Source organism: Amblyomma mixtum, chromosome 1 (assembly GCF_055824585.1).
Source record: "Amblyomma mixtum isolate Tamu chromosome 1, ASM5582458v1, whole genome shotgun sequence".
In the NCBI taxonomy this organism is placed as follows: Eukaryota; Metazoa; Arthropoda; class Arachnida; order Ixodida; family Ixodidae; genus Amblyomma; species Amblyomma mixtum.
The window spans coordinates 319,557,973-319,582,509 of NC_143012.1; the positions used below are offsets into that span (position 1 = coordinate 319,557,973).

At 47.6% G+C, this 24,537-nt stretch overlaps 1 protein-coding gene across 6 annotated transcripts in view; it reads right to left on the minus strand.

Annotated features, from left to right (window-relative positions):
• LOC149372638 (core alpha-(1,3)-fucosyltransferase-like) overlaps positions 1 to 24,537 on the minus strand; it is a 133,744-nt gene that overhangs the window by 57,736 nt on the left and 51,471 nt on the right. Inside the window, exon 1 of one of the 6 annotated variants that reach the window (XM_089567179.1) lies at positions 1,357 to 2,902. The exons of the other annotated variants lie outside the window; for them this stretch is intronic. The gene's annotated coding sequence lies outside the window, so the exon portion shown is untranslated. Of the gene's footprint in view, positions 1 to 1,356; positions 2,903 to 24,537 lie in introns of those variants that run through there. 6 annotated transcript variants of the gene reach the window in all.

The window sequence follows — 24,537 nt, forward strand, 5'->3', positions numbered from 1 at the left end:
AGTGCCCCGTGCTTCCAACAATCGCCTTACTTGACTGCCGCACATTAGAACACGTAAGCCCAACTCCAACCTCCCAGTTTGGTCTCCGGCTACCGTGTGACAACAGCTGGAGCTATCGACTTCGGCTGCCGCTCACGCGTCCTGGAGACTTTTGTCCCCGATAGCACGTTTCGCTAGAACCAGAGAGCTTGCCAACTGCCGCACACACTCGTTTCCCCCGTGAGTGACAGGAGGTCGTCGGCGTGGAGACTACATCTGTTTACGAAGCGCGTTTGCGTCTGAAGCATGTTCCAATACGCGTCGGATGCGTCTCGGAGGCCCTTGTGCTTGATAGCTCCCCCCCCCCCCCCCCATCTCTTTTTTTTTTCTCGCCGCGTAATTACCTCTTTCAGCCACCGCCATGGTTATCTCCTGAATCACTACGCAGCTGATGCCTCTCAAGCAATTAACGGGCGCACGTGGTTTCTTCCGCCACAGACCTTCGCTATAAGCGCCATAGAGCGGAAAGCAAAGGAAATAATACGAAAGAAAACACTGCGGCAACAGGTGCCGCGTAGAGGACAGCCGTACTCATGAGTCTACCTAAATATAAAAACCTTAAGAGTCAGGCCCGCAGCAGAGCTTTGGAAACTAACGGAACAATAAAAAAAATGGGCAAAGCAGATACCCTGCACCGATTACAGTGTCACAAGCATGTGGCTGTCTGACACAGACACAAATTGCCGGTACCCGCAAACGCACCTGAGCGTGACATTTCATTACAATTTTTTCAATTTTCGCAATTTGTTGTATCATTCGGCGTACGAAAATTAATTGACAACGGATAAAAAGCTACAGCCACTTCTACTGGCCGGCGCAAGGCCAGGTGTTCTCGCTAGTAAAAATGAATCGCAAAAATGAAAAACCCGTATCAGACACCATTTGCGGATGTTATCTGCAAGAGCAGAACAGCTACAATGGGACTCGCAGTTAACCCAAAGAAACGCTGAATCACACGCAGTTTTCTCAGTAGTCGCGAGCTAGTGAAAACACTTAACCCTTCTTGGCACCCCGGCTTCACTTCGTGGGCGGTGAGTAGAATAGAATAATAGATCAGAACAGATTTGCCACCTAGAACAGCGTCTTCAAAAGCTCTCCGAAAGCGCTTCGAAACATAAAAACGAATAATCCACACCATGCCACAAAGTACATACGAGTCCGACAGCCCCTCGCGACACGCGCGCAAGCAAGCCGCACATGAACACGCTACACAAGAGTAGAGTACAGAGGTTAGATTGGGCTAAAGAAAAAAACGCCCTGCCCGCACCGAAGAGTAGAGTACAGTAGGCCAGTGGAGAAAACGCTGTGTCCACTCACCGCCGCTGCAGGCCGAGCAGATGAAGGCGAGCGTCGGGAGAAGAGGCTGCCGCCGTATCACGCACACGCGCACAAGGAGAAGACTAGTTATCCACACGCGCGCGAGGGTGTGCACTCCGTCCTCGAGTGAGGCGCGATGGCCGGCGGCGCCGGCGGAAAACAAGGCGATGCCCGCGGCGACAGCGGCGCGCGCTAGTTCGGGAGGCAGCTTCCGTTTCCTTCGATACAGGCGCGGCGGAAGAAGAAAGGCTTGTCGGCCGCCGCCGACGCCGTGGCTTGTTCACGCTGTGCGCGCGGTCAGCAGAACGGGAGCGACGCTCCGAAGCTAGAGCAGCAGCCGAGACGCTCCAAGAGCTGGGGCCGCCTAATTTGCATACGCTCCGGCGTCCACCGCGGCGCGCGATGCAAAAACGGCGCACGCGTGAACGAACGCGAGCGGAGACGCTCTCTTCTTTCTCCTCTGGGCGCACGTGGCGAAGACGCCTTGGGGGGCAGAGAAACAAGGAAGCACGGCAGCAAGAAAAGAAAGATGAGGAGGCTCAGCCGAGGCTCAAGCGGCTCAGCTGAGGAGCGAGTCGCGACGCGCCGCGGAGCGCAGAGAAACGGCTCTCGGCTGGATGCGCTTTGGAAGCGCTTGGGGCGGAGTGCGAGTGTGTGCGCTCGTCGGAGCGTCATCCTCGCCGTCACCGTTGTAGTTGCCGTCGTCGTCATCGAAAAAGTGGAAAGAAGACGGAGCGCTCGGACGCTTCGAAAAATAAACAAAAAGTTTTTATGCTCCTCTGAAGCAACGCTCTCCTTCCTCTTTCTCTCATCACACCTCCTTTCCTCCTCTCGCTTTATCTTCTGCCGCATCCAGAGCCCCGCCCCCATCTTCTCTGCTTCGGGGCTCGTTCTTTTGTGAAATGAAAACTCGCTGAAATCCTCCTCGCCCCGAATCCACGCTTTTGTCTGTTCGGTTCTGTACACACACGTAGAAGTGAAACAAGAGAGGCACGTGGGTGTGAAAGCAGTGCTGCAAGCTCGGCTCCGCGCGGAAGGGGAATGAAAAAAGATGTCGAAAAGCTCTTGCGCTGCAGCTGAGAACACACAAACTGCCAAAGCACGAACACACACACACACACATACGATCATGGCGCGCCAGCTGAGGAGGAAAGTGCGCTCCGGTCACAAGGGTGCGTGCATTTTTATCCGCGATCTCAAGCGAGAGCTTCAACGTGTCGCTCTCCAGACCTTTGGCCCCTGCTTTCGGTACGTTGCATGCCACTTGAAGCGCGTGTGCACGCGTTTGGTGCGCGCGCCATGCATAAAGGGGACGACGCGGGTAAGGTCAGCAACAGGCGCTTTCTGTCACGGCCATGTGCGGTGTGTAAAAGTCAGCGACGACGCAGGCTTCTCGCAAAGTACGCATGTGGCCGTTCGCGACCAAAGCAGCTAGCGTGGTGTGGTCGCAGACTGACTGGGATAAGTAGTGACCCAAATCTCCGCCGAGTTTTCTACCGTGATAGCAGCAATAGTGGCCCTTGGCGAAAACGCAGGCGTTATTTGCGTGAAGCCTCGATGATTAAAGCCAGGTGAGGCTTTCCACCGCAAGCCGTTCACTAAGGGGATGATCACCACCCACCGCCACCCTCGATTCACCACCCTACTCCATCGTAATCCACCTTCACTCTCCAGGAGCGCCGTACGCCATCCGCCCACTCAACTATACATGCACTACGAAATCGAAGGCGAAATGGAATTGATTGACGCGGTGGGAAAGCCAGCAGCACCACCACCAGCCGCCTCTCCACCCTCAACGTAACGCCACTCTCGACCTACCCCCCCCCCCCCCCCCCCCCTGCAACAGCATTCATTAGAGTAAATGCGCCAAGTAATCATCGGGGGTAAATCCAAATGTTATCGCAGCTTTCTCGCATCACGTTTAATTAACGACCTTTCCAATTTTTTTCTTTTTTCTGTGATGCTTACGTGTTTTTTTTTTTTTTTGTGATGATGACTTACTGTTAGGGCTAGATGTCTGCCCACGCCACCTTACACGTTCTCGTAGTTGGTGCGCTTCTCGTCTTAATGGGTTAATGACTGTATTAAACCAAAGGTGGAATGGAGAGGAAGGGTAACATCATTTCGGTGAAAAATCGCACGCAGATAAAGCGGTAACACCAGTAACACCGCAAAACGCAAGGACAAACCAGTAACACCTGTAACACCAATGACCTTAGGAAGTGAAAATCTCGTGCGTGAAGGATCACTTCTTCTGAGGGTTCCCCAAACTTCCACCCTTGAATGGCCCAGTTCTGTTTTTCGATGCAGCCAGCAACCGCGGAATTTTCCTTCACATACATCTTCGTTGCACTAAATTTCTTGATAATCTAAATTTTCTATTTTGCCTTCGCTTGTTTCCTCTTACCTCGAGTCCTGCTCCTTTGCTTATGGCATCGTTTTTCTTAATTCCTTCCCTTCGCAGACAAGCCTGGAGAAACCTCTGCCCTGTGGCGCCATCGCATTCTCGTCGATAGTGCCTGCCTCCGTTTTTCTTCCTGTTGACCCACCATTCTCTCCCTTGTACGCCGCTCTTTGGGTGTCCTCCATACGAAAGGCAGTTTATTCGCCTTTTCCTTTTCACCAAGAAGCCCGTGCTACCACGGTTATGCACACGCTGGAGAAGCTGTGCTATTCAACAATGAGGCTCCTCTATCTCGCAAAAAAGAATAATAAAATGGAATGAATCTACTTTTTCATTACAGTCCCGACGTGAATACGATATGCGACACCCATCGCCTTTGTTCCTATGCTAAAGAAGCTAACGAGAACGGCGATACAGGCCTACGCTCAACCGCCATACCGAAAGAACGCACCTTGAAAGAGGCTACCTAAGTGACACTGCCTAAGCACACACCGGGAAACCTCGCAACAATAACGAGCAGAAGCGGTACAAGGACGAGGACCTGCGCAGAAGCATCGAAAGCGAGCCTGTATAGTAACTTGAGCGAGCTCTTTGGAATGCCCTGCGCGACATGGCGCGAAGCCTTTTGGCTGCGCATCAGTATGTAGCGCCTTTGACACTGATCGGCCAAGGACGTTTCGCTTCAGGCCGCGAGGATGCGGGCACCGTGGTCACGGGGTCGACTCCTGCGCCCATAGGCAGCGGCCACGTTTGGATGGGGAACACAATGAAGAAACGACACTCATACTTCATATTCTCTTCGAATGTCCAGCGTACGCCAAAGAACGTGCGCACTATGAACAATGCATGCAGTCCGTCACCCAAGTGCCACTCACAGAGGACTCTATATTAGGCCCTTTAGGCTGCTACATGCAGCAGCGACGTGCAATGATATTCTTATTTGCCTTTTCAGACGCTATTGGTCTCTTAGACAAACTGCATTGTACGAGCACTTCATCATCACGCTGGACATGCACAGAAGCTATCGCAGCGCCTCTTCAATGATCGCACTCTTTTCTAGCACCCTTGTTCCATATTTTCTCCCCTATTCCCTCCGTTGTTTGCATTTATTCTTTCTGATCAGTCGCGTCTTGTTCGCAGATTGCCGGACCCCTGAAAGGCAGAGTCGGCGTTAGAGGGCCTGAAGGATCATAGGCGGGCGATCAAAAAGATCGTAGCGCTAGTTCGGCTTCCACAAAGATCAATAGACGGCTTCTTAGCACCCCGCATCGAAGCGTGTCGTGTCTCATGTGAACCGTACAGCCGCCAGGCCTCACGAACTGAAGTTAATGCGCTCCGGTCGGAAGTTGCCGTCACGCCCGCCCGCAAGGCTATATGTACTTTCCATCGGACAGGCCGGCAAACTCCTTTCTGAGCACCCCCTTACCGCATTTACCCGACTCTAACGGCCACCTTTCTTGGCAAAAACTGTTTCGCATCCGAGTGCATAATAACGCGCGTACCGTTTTCTGGCTTGAACCACACTACAGAGAGAGCTCCATTTGACCCATCGACCAAGATGACACCTGAACGCTTCGAAGACCGACCTGGCTGTGGCACCCATTGGCACGACATCCATTTTCCAGCCGCTGGATGTCTGCCTGAAAAAGCGAGCGAAAGATCGTGTTCAAGCACCAGGCCCAAGCGCGAGTAGGTGAACGATATAAAAGCATGATCAGGATAAGTGAGGGGCTTTACCTCATCTGCCATGGTTAAGTATGGTCTCAAGAAGTGTGTCAGTTTAAATACGATGGACGTTTTGAAGGACGGCATGGTGTAGCGCTTGGAAAGCGGAAAATAATTGTCTGAGAGTGACGACCACTAACTCGCAAGCAAAAATGAACGCCTCTTCAGGTTTTTGAGCAAATTTCGCTCTTTTCGATTTCGCGCATGCTCGGGACGATATACGTGTCAAAATGGGACGAACACTGAAGTAGACGCAGAAATAAACCTCGCTCAGGTTTCTTCACAAGTTTTCTCTTTTATGCGTTCAGGAATATGAAAACTGGGTTCACATCAGAATTAGGTGCGTGTTAGAATCGAATAATTACGGTACTTTTTCCCAGAAAGTTGTACCGGGCGCAGCTTTCTGAGCGAAAGGTGTACTTAATACAGCTGTTGTCTGGGAATTCTTTCAGCTGACTCTTTCACCATTTTTCTCCGTTTAAAGGCATGGCCAGACGGTTTTTTTTTTTTTTTCATTCCCCTCTCAGGCTATTTTGCGAGCAGAAGACTTCTCAAGAGCTGCAAGAGCACTTCTTCAAAGCTCTCTCTCCGTTTTACGGCTTCTCTGTGCGCCCATTCTTCAAGCTCCGTTGCGCAGCTGAGTGCAAATGTGCCGAATGTCGCGTCGTGGTACCACTTGTTGGCCGAGGCGACTTCAAACGTGCCTAGTACGCGGCAGAGGAAGTCTACGGGGAAACGAGAAGCGGCGAGGATTGACTTCGAAGAGGAAGGCGATCCTTGTAGCGCGCAGTTGGCGAGGAGGAAAGACAGACAGCATCAAAAGGGATGACGAACAGGTGGCGGTAGAAATACCGTTATTGATGGCACGCCGCCTAGTCCCGCAAGGGCCGGACAGGTGGATATAAAAATAGGCATCCATCGCACGATGCCACCGGGCGTCATTGTTCCATTGTCTTTTTTTTTTCCTTGCGTAACTTAACAGGTTGCTGACACTCGAGGATGCAGGCTTAGCCGGCGAGAGTGTAACGTTCATTAGCGATCCTCTTTAAACGATAACACGGCTGTGAGTACCTCGAAAGGCAGTTGTGCATCCTGCACCCTGTGTTGCATTATCGCCATATACATTAGGACGATGTGTGCGTCCCGATAAGCATAATCTAAGCATCGATTAAGTCGATATGCATAATCTAAGTGTCCAATCTAAAAAGCAGCATCTAAACGCTTCGTTTACAAACTACTAACATCGCGGATCAAGTTATCCAAGAGGGCTAAGCGCTGACTGTACAGCTATACCAACTATGTACGTATATGAACAACGCATCGAAAAGAAAAAGCGAGGACCAGGGAGTATATGGGGAAATTATCGCCCACATTTACTGAACGGGAGCGCCATCATCTCTCCCGAGCAGCGAGAATCCATCCAATTAGATGGGAGTGATGTTTGGGGAGGCACAAAATATACAAGGCGTGCGCAAAAATAGAAGATAATAAATATGAGACGATTAACCAAGGTGGACGGTTTATTTTTGTACTCTATATGTTCCTCACCTCATTACCGAAAATGCCAGACCTTGTTTTTGTTTTGTTTTTTTTTTGCAAACAAGAAGGCACGCTCACCCGGTCGATTTCGGCGAAAGTATCTCATCCCCAGAGAAGAGAGCGAAGGCTATTCGCAAGCCACGTAGCACACAGGCCAGAAAATACAAATAAAGGTGGCCATATTTGTAAAGCACAGCCAGGCGCCTATAAACTTCTCTTTTGGCGAGATTCCGCTGGTGTAGTGGGCTGTTTCGCTTGTAGGGTTGGTGTCAGAATACTCCGAACAGCCAAGTTCATTTTTTTAGGTTTCCTGATTTAGTAAACAGTGTAGAAGTATAACTTGTTCGAGGTGATTCAGTTGTCTTCTCGGCTGCTTAGCGTGTGCGTGCATTCGACACACATGACGACCGTTGCGCTTCCAACACAGAGATTTGTCATTTTTAAAATTCACCGAACCAAACCCGGTAGTGAAAAGAGAAGTGGCAGATTCATCTAAGTCTCGCTGAGGTAATATGAGACAATAAGCACGAGCACAGTCGGCGACGAGTGAAATGTGATAATCCGAACGCACACGGCTTTCCTTAGCAGCATTCGATGCGGTCTGGTTATCGATGAAAGAGTTCGCAATGAAAGGAATGTTTTTCACAGCGTCTCCCTGGTGATGTGCGCTTCATTATACAACACAGCACACTCTCGCATTAGTGCGTTTCATTCGCTAAGAACTCTAGGCGCGCAAATTCTCCGCATTCCGATCAGAGCTGCAGCTTTACATGGGTTACTAAAGCGTGCGGTCATACCTGCGCAGGTATGCAGGCCCGATAGGTTTGGTTTATGGGGTTTAACGCGCCAAAGTGACCCTGACTATGAGGAACGCCGTAGTGGAGGGCTCCCGATAATTTCGACCACCTGGGGTCCTTTAATATCCACTGAAATGTAGCCCAGCACACGGACATCTAACGTTTCGCATCAATCGAAATGCGACCTCCGCGGCCGGGATCGATTTCGCGTCTTTCGGGTCAGCAGCCGAGCACCATAAACACTGAGCCACTGCGGCGGCGCATGCCTGTTTGAGTGCTAATATTCGTACGTGATAAAATCTCGACGAACTTGTTTTCTGAGTGCAGCGCAAAATCACGGAAAAGGACCTCGTCCGTGAACACACACGGCGGCGCCGATAATTCAAAGCCAACGCCACCAGTATTGCAGGCTGAATAAAACACGGCAAAGGCACATGTCGAAAAAGCGAAATACAGTCAAAGAAACATTAAAAATATAAATGTTATTTAGTTTAGAACGTCAGTTGCAATGCTCAAGGAAGTTTTCACTGAGTCACTGAGCAAAATGAACTTAGTTGCTCGAGGGCACTCGTTAATTACAGTAAAAATAATCACCACTAATTCGTGTGCAAACCACGCGGAAGTTCATGGCCTTGCAGGGCTAATGATTGGTTTGGTTTTGGTTTTGTGGGGTTTAACGTCCCAAAGCGACTAAGGCTATGAGAGACGCCGTAGTGAAGGGCTCCGGAAATTTCGACCACCTGGGGTTCTTTAACGTGCACTGACATCGCACAGTACACGGGCCTCTAGAAATTCTCCTCCAAAGAAATTCTAGCCGCCGCGGCCGGGATCGAACCCGCGTCTTTTGGGTCAGCAGCCGAGCACCATAGCCACTGAGCCACCGCGGCGGCGCAGGGCTAATGAGTATGATCCTTATGTTACTAGTCCAACGCTGGCCAAAGTTTCCGGAATTAATTTATTACCAACAGCACAACTCAATGTGCCATTTTGCACAAATTTTTGCAACTAAAGCTGTTACGGGTTTGGTTTACCCATGTAGCCCTGCATTCTACCGTGGAGTCTGCAGCGTCAGCCGTAATACTCTAATGACTTCGTGAATTTATTTACTTAATTATTGCATTTAAGATAAATTATATTATTTCTTAATTAAATTCAGTTTGCCTCCGGCTACGGCGGTAGGTGCCAAAGTGATGAGAGAAAAAACCCCTCTCTCCTTTTAGGGAAGAGAGGGAAAGAGGGAAGAGAGGCACAGGGTGGGAGGCGATGGGTGGCCTAGCGGCTTGGGAGGTTATGAAGAGGGCAGAGGAATGCACAACCTGATGGTGATTCACCGGCAGAATGCAGGGCTCTATGCTTAAATGAAATTTATTACAGCTTCGCTGATTAATGCCTTGGCCCGTAAGCCTAGCTCTAGAAATTTTTTGTTTCGTTGAACCTTTGCTTTGCCGGCAGCTGTTATGATGACTGTCATGCAGAAAAAAATCGTGATGTTCGTTGCTAGAACACGTTCTGTTTTTTTTTTTGTTGTTCTCCGCGTGGAAGTCAGAGTAATTAGGTAGCGGTGCGCGATTCCTGCTGGGGTTGACAAAACAAAAGAAATCAACGTCAGCACGGTAATTACGCGTACGTCTAAGCAGAGCTTTACGAGCCAGTGGTGTTGCGCAGAGGGCGAACCTTTTCATAGAGTTGCTCCGAGGGCGGCACTATTTCTTCCGGACAAGTGACGAAGTAAAACTTGCGAGATAATTTCCATCTCCGTTCATCGCAACACTCGTTCGTTTGCAGGCTGTACCCCCTGCGTGCAACAGAATAGCTACTAACGAAGTGGGGGCAAGGGCGAGAATTAATTTCGATGTTTTTATTTGCGCCTTATAACTGCACTCTGGATGAGACGTCGCTGAGTTTCTCGGTCACAGAAAACTACGACGAAAACGCACAACTGTGCTGCGAACTAAAAGAAACTCCTCTGATGCATACGTCATGGCAAAAAAGAAATAAACAAATTCGATTCACGCAGTGTGAATACGTTGATCAACGTTTAATCAAATAAGAAACATCCGTTAAACATCGAATCGAGACTTCGTCGTTTAAAAGAATAAAGAGAAATGACCAAAAAGAGAACGGCGAGGTCTTGTTAAAACTCCTGTGACAATTTCTGAGTGCGAAGACTACCGTTTAAATGCTGCGACTGTCCATAAGCGTTGACCGTTCCCGCGCAGAGCTTCGGGGTCTTTGTGATTTATGCAATGTTTCGGGAGGTAGGAGACTGCGATATAAATTTGAAGGAATTGAAATGACGCGTGGGGCTTAAAGGTGCTTAAAGGTAAAACCTTCTGAAAAGGCCAGACATGTCAGGTTATGTGCATAGCAGTCTCATTGTACTCGCTTCCTTTCGCAAGGAGACGGAAACTCTGGGCATAATGCCATATTCAGTCGTACCCTCTCCGTTGAGGGACGGATTGATTTTAGCAGTCGTACGTAATTTGCGGATAATTATTACTAGTGATAGGACATACGAGACAAATAATCTCACATAAAAAACAATAAAACACGCTCAAAGCTAAGCATTGGACAGTAAGCTAAAAAGAAAGTGGGGAAAAGCGGAGCAGCATGGGAAATTTTTTTTTAATCTATAAAAGCACCGAAAAGTTACTAGTGTTAATCACGATTTGGCCAGGCCACACCGAACTTTTTGACCATGTGCCCTGAACGTAAAGGGGTCATTTTTTGGTCTATTAAATTGCGAGGACACTTTGGTAACTAAAGTGTTGAGAGGCGAAAGCCGAGGACACTTTACCGTGACAGCTTCCGGTGGATGCGACGTCACACCGTTCCCGTGGCTATATCTATACCTAAATTATACGTCTTTCGGAGATCTTAAGTGTTAATTACGCTTAATTACATTTTTCCATCTAATTTGACACAAATCCGACGTTTTCCCGACCATTCTGTGACAATTTTTACTGCTGTGACCACTTCGGATGGATGTGACGTCACACCCTTCCCGTGGCTATATGGACGTCCGCGCTATTTAGACTTAATTTCGATATTTTTGCCTATAATTAACTAATTAATCTACAGAGATCAAACTTTGCTTCTAGGTTCACTTTTTCCTCCTCTATCTGAAGCAACCATTGGTTTTCTTCTATCTTTTTTAGTTCTTGAGTCAAAAGTGCGTGACACGCTTTGTTAACGGACGACAGCATGAGCTATTAAAGGATTTCGCCTTAAAGGGACTATGCAGTAAATTAACTGCGATTACGTAAAGCAGACGAGAGATAGGCATTACATCACTCGTCACCCCAGTGCAAGAGTTTTCGAGCTAGCATCAATAGTAACGAAGTTACAGACGATCAAAAATCATGCTCCTCCTCTCCCCCCTCAACTCGTACTCGTACTCATACTTGGTGTGAATGCTTCTTAGCATCATTTCTAAGTATTCAAAACATTTACAAGTGACATAATTCATTGCATAGTCCTTTAATAAATCAAAGCTTAATTCTCGATCAAGGCCCTGCGCGTGATTTTCCAGTTGATGTGGAATAAAAATATAGTGCATTTCTTTTTTGCCTTGACAGCAGTCACCACTTTCAATTAATATCCGTTCTCATGCTTATCACTTTTGTTACACTTTTTTTTTCTTGCCTTCGTGCGCATTACAACACACCTAAAGCAGGCACCTCGTCCCCCATTTATGTGCGAGCATCTTGACGTCGTACGGACTCCCAAGAGACGAGGTCATTTCGCACTCACTTGAAACGCTCGCGGCCCCGGGACTCGCAAAAAAAGGAAGGCCTACGTCCGTCGCAGCCGTTCGTTCAACCGGCGCTGCTCGTCGCAACGAGCGAAGTTCGCCCGAAGCCCTTCATGGGAACGAGGGGGGTCTCTCCGCGTAATAAGAGGTGAACTCAGCTGCGGCGCGGAGAGAGAAGAGAGAGAGACAGCTGCTCAGGAGAGCAGCGTGCATGCATCCCGCACCTTTATTCGTGGCCCACCCGTCGACAGTGAGGAGCGGCCGGCTGCCTAACGTGAAGCCGCTGCACACTCTCCCCCCGACCCGACGCCGACCTGCCTTCTCTAACTAGACTAGCGCTGCTGAATGGGCAACCCGCCATCTGCGGAAGGAATAGGGCACGATCGGCGATGGCGGAGCGCACAGGAAGGTTGCGCGCCGCCAAGTGCATTCAGTGACGAGGTAGGGCACAGTCAATAAAGAAAAAAAAAATGCCATGGGGCAACCGGAAACATGGTGTTGCTAAAAGGCAGCAGTTCTTGAATGCGTGGTAAGTAACGACGTGCGGTATGGTCCGCGCGGAATCACGGCACTTGGTGAGCCTGTGCCGGGGTAAAAGATTTCGGCGCACCGTTACCACCTGTCCTGCTCGGCGTCTAATACTTTTTTATACTAGTTGCAAAATTATTAGGAGTTCAACTTTGTAAGACAATGAGGAATCCTTAAAAGCAAGGTGATATGACCAGCTCGAGGAAGAGTCTTACAAACATGTTGGACCCTAGCAATCTGACATTCACTGTCTGCACTTTGTAAACAGCTGCAGTTACTGACCCGAACGCAACTTTATGAGATTTGTATGTTGCCATTTCTTCATTTTCCACGGTAACTGCAGCTATTTTCAAATTTACGAGATTTGGCTGTTGCCATTTCTTCATTTTTCACGGATTCTGCTTGCTATCGTGCCGCAAGTTATCCATCATTAGTATTACCTGAAGTACATATAAACATCAAGCTCGCTTTAAGAGGCATTGTTTTCATTTCGTTGCTTCGAAGGATGACAACAATCACGTGTCGCCTGAAAAAGTATCAATTTTCTAAGTCTGTCAAAACGACTGACTAACGATGAGCGAATCGGGCTTACGTCCCGAGGGCATCGTGGAGACTACAAAAGACTCCATGGTGGTGGCCTTCATATTAATTTCAACTCAAACTATTGTTTTCTTGCGCTAAATTTGTATATCCGCAGACAACCTTTATTTCCCTGTTTCAGGTTCACTGCAAAGGCGACTGCTTAGGAGACAGCTCGCGCGTCCAGAAATCGAACCCTTATGCATTCATCACGCAACCGCATAACGCCGCCCTTTCGATAAAAAGAACATCGTGGAAGAACGACGAAATTAAAGCAGCCTACCATATTTTTCATTAATACGGCTGAAGATGTATAGCGGGCAAAGGGGCCATTCAAACATGAAACACGGCAATCATCAAACCAGAGCTCTACCTTATGCACTAAGAAAGCGAGACAGACAGCGAGTGTGACATCTGCGGACGCGAAATTCTGTCGATGTAAAGTTCGATTAGGTTGAATGGGCTGTGAGGACATTTAATTTCATCTACAGAAAAAAAAAGGCGCGAACAAGGGCTGCGCGGATTAGTTTTCAGTGGCTGTCCGCTCACATCCAGACCAGCTGTGAGCGATGCGCAAAGATGAATAAAAAACCGCACCCGTTAACCCTTTTTCCGAAGAGGTTCGCCGCAGAACAGATGTGAAACATTCCGTGAAGTAGTGGGTGATTTGTTTGCACATGTACAAAATATAATTCCATAGATGTGCACAAAGCCTGACGGCCTGTTGAGGTGTCCTGTAGTGCTTTGTGTGCGGCTGACGATGGTAGTACAGGTAAACACTCGGCGAATGGCAGTGCTTTCAACTTTACATTCACGCTGCATCCGAAGAGTCTTCCTCCCTGAAGAGCGTATGTGGGAGAGGCAATGTGCTTAGGCGTAGCAGTTTAAAGGCATAGAAATTTGATCGCGCGCTTTTTATGCCTTGTGCAAAATTTTGGCTGATATTGCTGCACCTGTTACTTCATGATATCAAAATCATTGATGCTGTCATGTTTATTTAGGCAAGAAATGTGTTTTACGAATCCTGATTTCTTATTGCAAACAATTCTACACCTGTTTTTTGATCAATCATCAAGCACAACGCGCTTAGGTATACTAGAATTTGCGACTGCGTATGCATAAAAGAGGACTGTACACTTTGATACTGAAACAACAAGTCGGTTTGGTGCTCCTGTCGGTTTGCAGCCGGTACAGTTGTCTGAAACGAATAGTTTCAAGGGATCAGCCGACCACCTTCGGTACGGTAATTTGTTCAGTTACCGCCGTTTAACCCAGTAGGCCCGGCTTAAATCCTCGGTGTTGGAGTGTAACCATGTACTTCGTAACCATGCTTAAAAGTCGTGTGCACACAAAAGCATCCAGATGCCTTTCAGCCAAAGGATAATATCGCATTCAGAAGCACACGCGAATGCACACATATAAAAGACTGATGAACACTTCGTCGGATGCACCGTAAACATTACCTTTACATATTACCCAGCCGCAGCCCTAGGGCTGTTTTAAGCGTTACTTTGATGCCTATAGAATTGCTTCGGACCTCGCTCTGCCTTCCGATTGCAATCCCGACTGCTTTCGTAGTGCAATATGCCCAATGGGCATCGCGGTTGCTCGCATACGTTTTTGTGATCTTTGAGTAAAACATGACTCATGCCACACTCTCGCGGAGGAGGAAGAAAACGAGCAAAAATCAGGAACACAAGGGTGCGTCAGGGAAACATGCATGCTCTCGACGCTTGAAGTAATCAAAAAGCAATTCCGTGCTATCTTGCCAGCTGCAAGTTGCTATCGAAGTCTTATTACTGTTAGTTCTAGATTGCAGCGATGTCTATAGCGATTAAATTCTATTTTTGCGGTGCTGAGAGAAAAAACTAGCTCAAAGAGTGTCATGACGCCTTTAAAGTTATGTGGAACATTCTTTGAGGCAAAAGGCGAACCAGGCGCCGCCTTATGATGCCATCGTAAAACGTCATACTCAACTTGAGAACCACAATCAGTTTATTACAATCGATCATGAAAACGTATACCAGTGAAAATCCTCTTCAGGTAGGGGCGCTCTCTAGAAAGCACTCAGATGGTCGCGTGATCCATGCAGCCGTGACCATGCTGTCGCTCGTAGAGATGCCCGTATTTTCGCACCCAGTGAAGCTAGCCACACTGTCGTGCCCATGTGGGGCCGGCCTTAGTGTAGTGCTCAAGTAGAGATATCCATATTGCCGTGCCCAAGTAGAGATATTATATTGCCGTGCTTAAGTAGAGATAATCCATACTGCCGTGCTCAAGTAGAGATAATCCATACTGACGTGCTAAAGTAGAGATATCCCGTGCCCATGTGGAGATATCCATACTGCCGTGCTCAAGCAGAGATAATCCATACTGCTGTGCTCAAGTAGAGATAATTCATACTGCCATGCTGAAGTAGAGATATCCATATTGCAGTGCTCAAATAGAGATACCTATATTACCGTGCCCATGCGGAGCTGCCCATGTGAATCATGCAGTGCTGCCGATGCTGTGCTGCCCATGAAGACCTGCCCACACAGTGCTGCCTATGGGGTCGTACAATGAGACCTATCATAGAGCCGCTTCACCGCTGAAAAGAACAAAAGTCTTACGGCGCTTAGTTCCTTCCTTTCTTTGCCTCATCCGCATCTGTTTGAGAGTTACTACGGTGGGCAGGGATATAAAAACGAATAGAGAAAATGAATGCGCCTGCTACGGGAGACATCGAGCGGAACAGAGAGAGCCGTCGAGAGACGTCGAGAACCGTACACGGTTCCCAAGCGACTGCGTATTAAACGTAAGGCCAGGAGCTTCTCAGCGCACGCTCGTTGCTAAGCGAGGAGTTGTGGATTTATCCCCGGCATCTTTCCGTAGGGACACGGCACGGAACGGCACTCGTTCGCTGCTCATACCGAGAGTGCTCGGCATTAAGTCGCTACTCTCAAGGGCGAACAGCCTCTGCCCTCGTGTGCCTACGTCAACTCTCAGAGAACGCAGGAAGCAAATGCGGAAAAAAAAAAGCTCCGTACGAGATAAAGTAGCAGTGTACAGCGATATGCTCATGCTTTATTCTGATCTCATGTCTTTTATTTTCTTTATTTCTCTTACGTTTACAGTAAGAAACATGGTAGCGATGAAAACGTAGAATTCCAGAAGTGCCTCAGGTATTTCTCGTAGGAGACTGCAGGTGGGCTTATTTTTCAGATTTTTTTAAAAAAAAGGTGCATCTAAATGTAGATCAGACAATGCTGCTGGCGAGCCTTAGCGTTTGGTTCTTGTATCAAAGTTTCGTTATAATGCGTCTATGAAACTTGTTAGCACACCTCACAATCACAGTTACCAGGTCATGCGTCCTGTGCGGAATCTTTGGTCGGGGGTACCTCACAAAGCCTGGCATACGCTTTTTGTAAGCGCAAGGCACGACGTTATTTCATATTTACAGATAACAGTCAAAACGTAACCGAGAAAATGCTTTTAAAACAATCTGGATCAACTAATTTAAAACTTTCCCCGACAACGTTATAAGTCAGGTACCCTAATTAGTGCTTCCCTGTTCCGTGATCGTTAAAGCCGGCAGTATAATGGGTCCATTGTTTATGATTTATACCTTCGGCTTGAACTGCAACATCCGCAAGCCTGGCTAACCTAGTAATCTGATTTAAAACAGAACAAAGAAACTCTACAAAACATCGCGCTTTTCTCCAAAACAAATCCACAAATTGTGATGCGGTGAATGCATGGGAAAGCAACTCTAGGTAGCTTTGTGCTGAAACTTGCTACCATTCGAAGAGGCTTTTATTATCTGATACGCGCCTATATTTTAAAGCGTTCTATTTCAACGCCATGAGTTCTTGTTGCTGCTGAACCGCTACATAGTTCATGTGTTGGTACTTGTGCGAAATGTAAAAGTCAAATACGCGGAGGAATGGAGAACTGAAAGAAGCCATGTCAAAACAATTTCTTCGGTTACAAAGGCAAACTTTTCGGAGCTTTCTTGCAAAGAGCAATTACCTAATCAAAAGAAAGTGTTGCTAATGGCGTGTGCACTAAAATAGTGTGTACCTCATAAAAAGAAGGCAGCCACTTCCCATTTCTAATGACCTCTCATGTTAGGTCCAACACTGATTTCTCGTCGTCTTCTTTAAATATACTGTGAGCTGGAACCAAATTCACTCAGCGAATGCGCTTTATTTAAAAAGAGGAAACCAATGAGCTGGCAGCGACATTGGAAAATGAACACGTCAGGTCGACGGAAACTGCAGGATGTGCCCTGATGACAACGGCAGTAAAAGGACGGATATACGAGATGGTATAATGAAATGTAGGGGGACATCCTGCAGGTCTCGACACGTGTGCACACTCCTGGGCTGCCTAATAAGGGTTCACTGGACCCCACAGCAATTGTTGAAAGAAAAAAAAAAAGCTTGCACTCTCGCGTTATCTTCGCGAGGGAAAAGAATTATTCTTTTTGAGGACTGACTCAGCATGGTTCCAAGCAAGAAAAAAAAAACAAATTCTAATGGGAAGAAGATATACTCCCGGAGTGAAGTTGTTACATTTGGCCAGATGCTACACACTTGCGCATTTTGGGAGGACCGTGTTTGTATTTGCCTCTTGACTCCACTTACGTGAGCCTTAAATTCTGTTCGGAAATAGATTTCACCGGGTCGCTTCACTTGCTTTTCTCTATCTTCTCTTTCGTAATCACAGGTGGAAATGCCAATGCCAGTTATCGACGTACGGCAACGAGACTACAAAATTCGAAGCCACCAGAGCACAGTCGCAAAAACTGCGCCCGCGCATTTAGCATGTTAGTTCGGAAAGGTGGTTAGTTTCACTTAAACCGGAGGGCACCCAACCATCCGACCGCGATAGGAAGCCATGAGCCATGACTCGCTCAATGAGCATCTGCCAACCATAAAGACGAGGCGAGCTATAGGCGGGCAGATGTGGGTGTTTGCGGCTGGCGGTATTGCTTGTGCGCACTCTCGGGATTGTCGGCTCGCACTCTGCGTCTGGGCTCCCCTTCATTAAGTCAACAGACACTGATTCTACGCTGTTCCGCGCGATGCGGCAGCCCCTCAGGCAGTGGGTGCGGAACCAAGGAGACGAGGAAAGTGCTAAGCGAAAAACGTGGCTTCGCATCACAGGCGAAGCGCGCGTACGCGATATTTGAGCCTCGCCGCTGAATTGGCAAGTGGAAACGCGTGAGACGAAACGGGTACCTCAGTAAACTAATACCGAAGCTTAACGACAGGTCGTCAGACATCCGAAGTAGCTCCATTTACATTATCCTCATCCCCGTAGTCTTTTAGTTAGCGCGCAACTAGACACACGTTGCAACATAATCCAGATTGCACAGAGGAATCTAGAAACTTCATGCACAGTATCATCACAATCGCCACCATGAAAATGAACAGCGACCGATTGAAAGGGGCATCTGATTCACTCAACACTTCCCCCCCCCCCCCCCCCCCCCCCCGGTCCCATGCCATTCCCATCTGTTCATTAGCCTCTGATGTTACTTGCTATGGAACTTTTAAAAGGCCCTCTACATGTGTTAACCCCAAACCGGACCTTCTCTATCTCCGCTTTTCTTACGTCTCTTGGTTCAAAAGAAGAACGTAGCAGGCGAGGAGCGGCAGCGATAATACGGTTCAGTGGTAGCAATACGGTAACCACGGAAGTAAACACGTCCCTAATGAGTTGAGCGTTTTAATACCGTAGCATGCAGGACTTTTCTACCGCACACACCCGTACATTTCAAGGCTAATGCTAGTCTCAGGACATACAGGCAGGATATCACTTTCCTTATTCTGCTATGAGGCCACAGATACACGCGCTAAAGCGTGGCTTACTTGTAGAGGCCTCCATTTCGCAAAAGGATAGACTCACTAAAATCGCGCATATTGTACCCACCGCTCATGTGCTTAATTTGGGCAAGCTCGCGCGAACCAGAGCAGAGGCCATAGACACACCTAAAATGAGGAACGTAATTTTCTAGTGACGCCATCCGCTAGACCGAGTAATTATCACCCCGAGGCTTCCAAAGAAGCTGCAAGGCTGCGCCAAGCGTCTCGCTACTGTGGTGGTGGTAGTAGTGTCTGCGCACAGGAGGGATTAGCCGCACTGGTCTGTCGGTAAATGCCCCGCCTAATTCACCTACTCTCTGGTTTCTATAGTCTGGAAATACACAGGGCGATTCTTGCTGCTTAGGTGCAATTCGCAAAGAATCAGATATTGCGTCGTTTGATTACCAGATGTTGCCACGTTAGCGAAACCGGGCTCGGCAGTCTTCCGTAATATTTAGAATGAGCTCTAGCTCATACTTTCTCAACCTATGCTCCTTCCAGTCTCACGAATGGTAAAATTCCTTTTTTTTCTTTTTGCGTAGAGACAATGGTTTTTCCTCTTTTTTTGTACAATGACGATGTGACAGAAATAGGACTTGAACCATGCGAAGTTCCGCACGTGGAAGTTTTATAGCGAAGCAAACACGACCTTTCCGGGAATAACAAGTGCTCCGATCTGAAGCCTGCTGCAGAAATCCCTGTTATAAAGTTGGGACATGCGTAGTGATAAAAAATATTTACTGCAGCTGCAAGTTTACAGTTACACTGTGCATTCGGACAGGAACGGGTTACAGTCGCGCAAAACTTTTTTTGAAGCAGGTCTAAAGACTTTTCCATAGATGAGCGAACTAGTAAACTACAAAATTAAAGCGTAGCGAAACGCGACGAACAGAAAGCAGTATATTTATTTTCGAAGTCATTTTAATCGCATTGCTCGATCGCTTAAGCTAAATAAAACAGATGCCGTTCCGTGACCCTTATCGTGTGGGTTCAGGACATGTGATTTACAGTAACGATGGAGCAAACCGGACGCATTCAAGCTCGAGTATCTAATAAAAAAGAAACGCTATCTGAAAAATTCTGGAAATGCGTTATATCCTGCCCCTGTGGAAATCCGGATGGGGCCGAGGATGTCTTGTGGGCTTTCAGTGTATTGATTGCCTATAGTGCTTAAGAGCGACGGAAACTGTCCGGCGGTCTGACATGCTGCGTGAATATGGCATTAAAGCCCATCTATGGTCGCTCTGAGAAGCGTCGCTGCCTTTTTTAAGCAACCGCGTAGGGCCTTTCCTGTTCCGATTTCCGCTTTCAGCCGGTAGTCGTCGTGCATCTTGTATCCGCTCGTGTCCGTGCATCAACTCGCCTCGGCGCAGCGTATTTCAACTTTCGAGCAGATCCTGTTTCCCGCGGTGCTACGCTCTTTCTCAGTCTCTAGAAGTCTAACCGACTTGTTTCGCGCTCCGCAGGAAATAGACTAAATACCTCTGCTAGGGAACGTACCGCAGCTATGCAACGCCGCAGCAGACAGTCTCGCCTCGAGAATACAAAATGGCAACGCTTCCGTTCAAAACCGGAAGCTGGAAATATATGTGAGGAGGACGCGCCGCGCCAGAGAGAGAGTCACGCTACTTAACCTAGTCGACAGAAAACGCTAGGGGTGTGCGAATATTCGAAATTTTCGAATATATTTCGAATATTATATTTTTAGTATTCGAATTCGATTCGAAATCCAAGTATTCGTGTTGGTTCGAATATTCGACCCGACGCGAATATTCGTATTTAGCCGAATATTCTTTGTGAGCACCGGCGTTCATTTCGGTCCGCAAGCCCTATCGGCAAATACATAACATGGCGGCGCCTACACGGAAGGATAATTCTTTCTTCCTCCAAGGGCCATGCCGTAGCTGACTGCGCTGGTGAGATTTTTTGTGCCTATACCTGCGAAGCTGGTGTAGTCAGAGCCACGGTGGTCAGAGCTGTGCACGAAGTACCTCGCAATCCGTGCCAGGTCAGTGCCAAGTGAGAGGGCATTTTCTGAAGCTGGTATAGTCAGAGCTGTGCACGAAGTACTTCGCAATACATACCAGGTCAGTGCCAAGTGAGAGGACATTTTCTGTGGCTGGAGGAGTCGTTTCAGTTAGAAGGGAACTACTTCTGCCTGACCGTGTGGTGCAGCTGGTTTTCCTTCATGACAACCTTTTACGTCATCCCAGCAACGCGCTTTTGTGCTGATGGCAAGCTAGCCTTAATCAATGCTATGTACTAGCCATCTTCTCTGATATTTTCACTCTTCTAAGAAAAAAGTTCGAGACTTTGATACTTTTTGTGCAGCCACACACACCTTTTGTGTTCATTTAATCATCGATAGTTGAACTGTGATGTTCTTGGGTGCCCAAATAAATGTTTTGTAATGATTAAATGCGTCTGTCCTTGATTATTCGACATTCGATTCGATATTCGGAACTAAGTATTCGTATTCGATTCGTATTCGAAAAATTTGGTATTCGCACACCCCTAGAAAACGCTATGGAGGGGCTTCACATGGCGTGTACAGTAGCGAGCAATATGAGGAGGAACAAGCTTTTAACACAAAATTGCAAATTTTCTGGTTATCTCTGCATTAGATTTGAGAATGACTTTCGCACATTGAACGCCAAGAGGAAAATTGCTGGGAAAACCGAACAAATTGTGGTTTTCACGCATAACTGTGAAGTAATCAATAAATTAAGTTTAAATTTTGTTCCGACTCATTGCTCACGACCGTACTACACCAGTGGGCAATGGTGAACGAGGCCCTCTCGGCTGTTCTAAATTAATGGGCACAAATAAAAAACCAAACACTGCATGAGTTCGTGCGCGTCGCAACTGCTACTACCCTCATGTGAGAGTACAACAAACCCTTCCTTATGTCACGTTAGTGGAGTTCCAACACCGCGACATTCTTCGCCATTTTTTTTTTCTCACTCGAGTGCGCACTAATGGATATCCATAATGTAGCACTTCCTTGGGCAGAGTTACCTGATACTGCACTTCCCATACTCCAGGCAATGTATAAATGCCATCGTGTATAACGGTGTCGCACCCGTTGGACAGAGTCTGCAGTGCTGCCTCAGGTGCGGTAATGTGTTGTTTTCGTTCTCGTGGCATCTCCTTCGTGTCCGCGTAATCAGTTTTTGCCGCCCCTAATTGAGATGTAGGCGTCCGGAGCGGGCAGCCTCTGCTGCATCTTCATTAGGTTAGCGGTACGGCGCCACCTGCCCACTCGGCCGAGAACTACGCTCGCTGAATGCCTGCGCCCTCTATCACGAGGCCGCCGGCGCGACACGCGGTATGTTGGCAGGCGCCAGGCTGCGTGGCCGTTACCATCACTTATGACTGTCAGTGGCAGTATGCGGTAACGCTATGCTTAACTCTCTAATGTAATACAACTTCTTGAGCACTTCATAGCAGCTGCTCTGTCGTGTTATCCCAGGAAGCCCACAGCGCGAAAGACAAGAACAGGACGGACCTCTCGCAACTGGACCTTAATTAGAACGGGCACAGAATCAGTGCTGCCAACCTCCAGAGCAGCTCTTCCCCCATTTGCAACCAAAAATTCCCTACACTTCCTTAGATACCAAAAATAGTGTTCAATTCTGAAAAAAAAAATGCATATTTATGTGTAGTTCAGTAGCAATTTTTATCATGCAGCTACCCTATTGCCAGACGTTGGTAAGAAAATTAGCTGTAAATTTGAAATGAAGGATCTGAAATGAACTTCTAAATGAAGCTACCAGATAAACCGTATCTCTTTTTTCGAAATTGCAAACTAAACGCTCTCTACCGTGTATGTTTTTTTTTATTTCACTGTACGCAAGATATCAGTGAACATGCACCGGCATGTCGAATTAACTGAATTTTTTCCCTTATGTTGCGTCGGTTTAGACTTCAGGCGAAGGATACCACGTACAAAATGCCTGGAGGTCGCTTGAGGAGTGTACGGAAACTGCGATATAAAAGCTGCTTGTTCATTTACTGCGATTGCTCTAGACGGTGGCTGACGCAACAGTTTGAGTCAATTAAAACAATGAAGCAGTGATTGTTACAGCTTCTTTATGCCTCATATGACCTCAACTCACTTTGTTCGTTGGTTTATGATTTTGGAGGGTCTAACGACCCAAAGCGATCCAGGCTATGAGGGATGAAATAGTGAAGGGCTGCGGAAATTTCTACCACCTAGGGGTTCTCTAACGTCCACTCACATCGCACAGTACACGGGTCTCTAGAATTTCTCCTCCATCGCAATTCGACCGCCGAGGCCGGAATCGAAGCCTCGCCTTTCGGATCAGCAGCCGAGCGCCATAACCACCGAGCCACCGCGGCGGGTGAACTGGGAATTGTTCTCCTAGTTAACTAAGATTTCCAACCCGGCGCTCCTTTATAAAAAAAAAAGAGCACCCTTGTTCTTTCCTAATTACCAAAACAAACATGCATATATGCTTACTAAATAGGAAATTCACGTCGTGCAGCGATACCCAAATACAGCGTGAGGGAGGGGCGTGTGTGTTGATGGAAGGCGGTGGCGCGCCAGATCACAGCAGCGGGTGCCACTGGCCACGTCAAGGACCATACACGTCCGACTACGTCCGTGTAAAGGCTGGTTCACATGCATACAAGCGACTGAAAACTGAGCAGCGTAGCGCGGCGAAAAATTTATAACTTGTTGGAACATCGCCGCTCTGACTGCTGGAGCCGCCGCAATGGCTCTAAAAAGCATTTGTGCCGCAGCAACAAAGCATTTTGTAGAGCAAAACATCAGTTGTAGAGCAAAACAACGAAAAGCTTGTACTGTCTTCCCAATTTGAGAGAGAAAAAAGAACTCTCCGAGCAAATTAAATTTCCCTAGATTATACAAAAATCTCTTTTCCCCTAAATGACGTTCAAATTCTTTAGATCTAGGGAAAAATTCCTAGGATTGGCAACACTGCGCAGAATGAATACCTTTTCCAGACATTAAGAAAGCAAAAGCTGAAACTGACCAATCAATCATACAAAATAAAGGAGAAATGATGGAAGAACCACTAGTTATCCATTCAGCAGAAAACAGGAGCGTTAAATATGTGTAACTTTGGGATAAATCAATACGTCATATAATTTACCAGGACAAGTACATCATCCATTATAGTGAAGATTCTTTGACCGGTAATCCAGCGCCTATCATGTCGTTTCCTGCCTAATTCATCCGATTGATCAATCAAACTTATTTTACAACTTCAGGTTGGAGGGGCACCCCAGCGAAAAAGCAGTCGCACACTGTTTGACAGCGTCAGGGACCTGCAAAACGTTGGGACCTGCACACATATCAGCAGACAGCTTCTCAACATGAAACAAAGTACAGGCATAAAATTTCAGTCAACACTTCAAGGTATTTGATTGGCAGGCAAAGATTATCTTTCTGTCTTCGGAGGTCGGAATACTTTTTTTTTTAGGGAAATATTTCTGTTAGAATGCATACATAGGACATAACGGGCGCGCGTCGCAATACCCGAAGTTCACGGTTTGAAATAACAGAAATTAAAGCTGCGTGCCTTGCACCGAGTATTGCTCGTATATTTTCTATCCGAGACGCTCTTTACAACGAGGGCGTACTGTTCAGTCTGTCTGCAGGCCCCGTATATGGCCATGGGCTGATGTTGTGCCGAAACACCTCAGTTGTAAGCCCAACGCCGTCCGGTCGACCCCAACCAGACACGCGCGAAGGTGAACCAGAAACTTACGCGCTCAGCGTTTGGACTTGGATGCCCGGTAATGAACCACGGGTTCCGGACACCAAATTATCCAGAGCAACGTGACCACGCCTCCCCCACTCTCTCTGCCCGCAATAAACAATGCATGGGCTGCCAGCGGTACGCAAACACATCTCGTCCGAAACAGGACACGGGCGGAGTAATATAACGCCAGCATTAACTGTTTATGAGAGCACGTATCCCTACGCGCTCGAGATCTCGTGGTGTTTCCGATAGG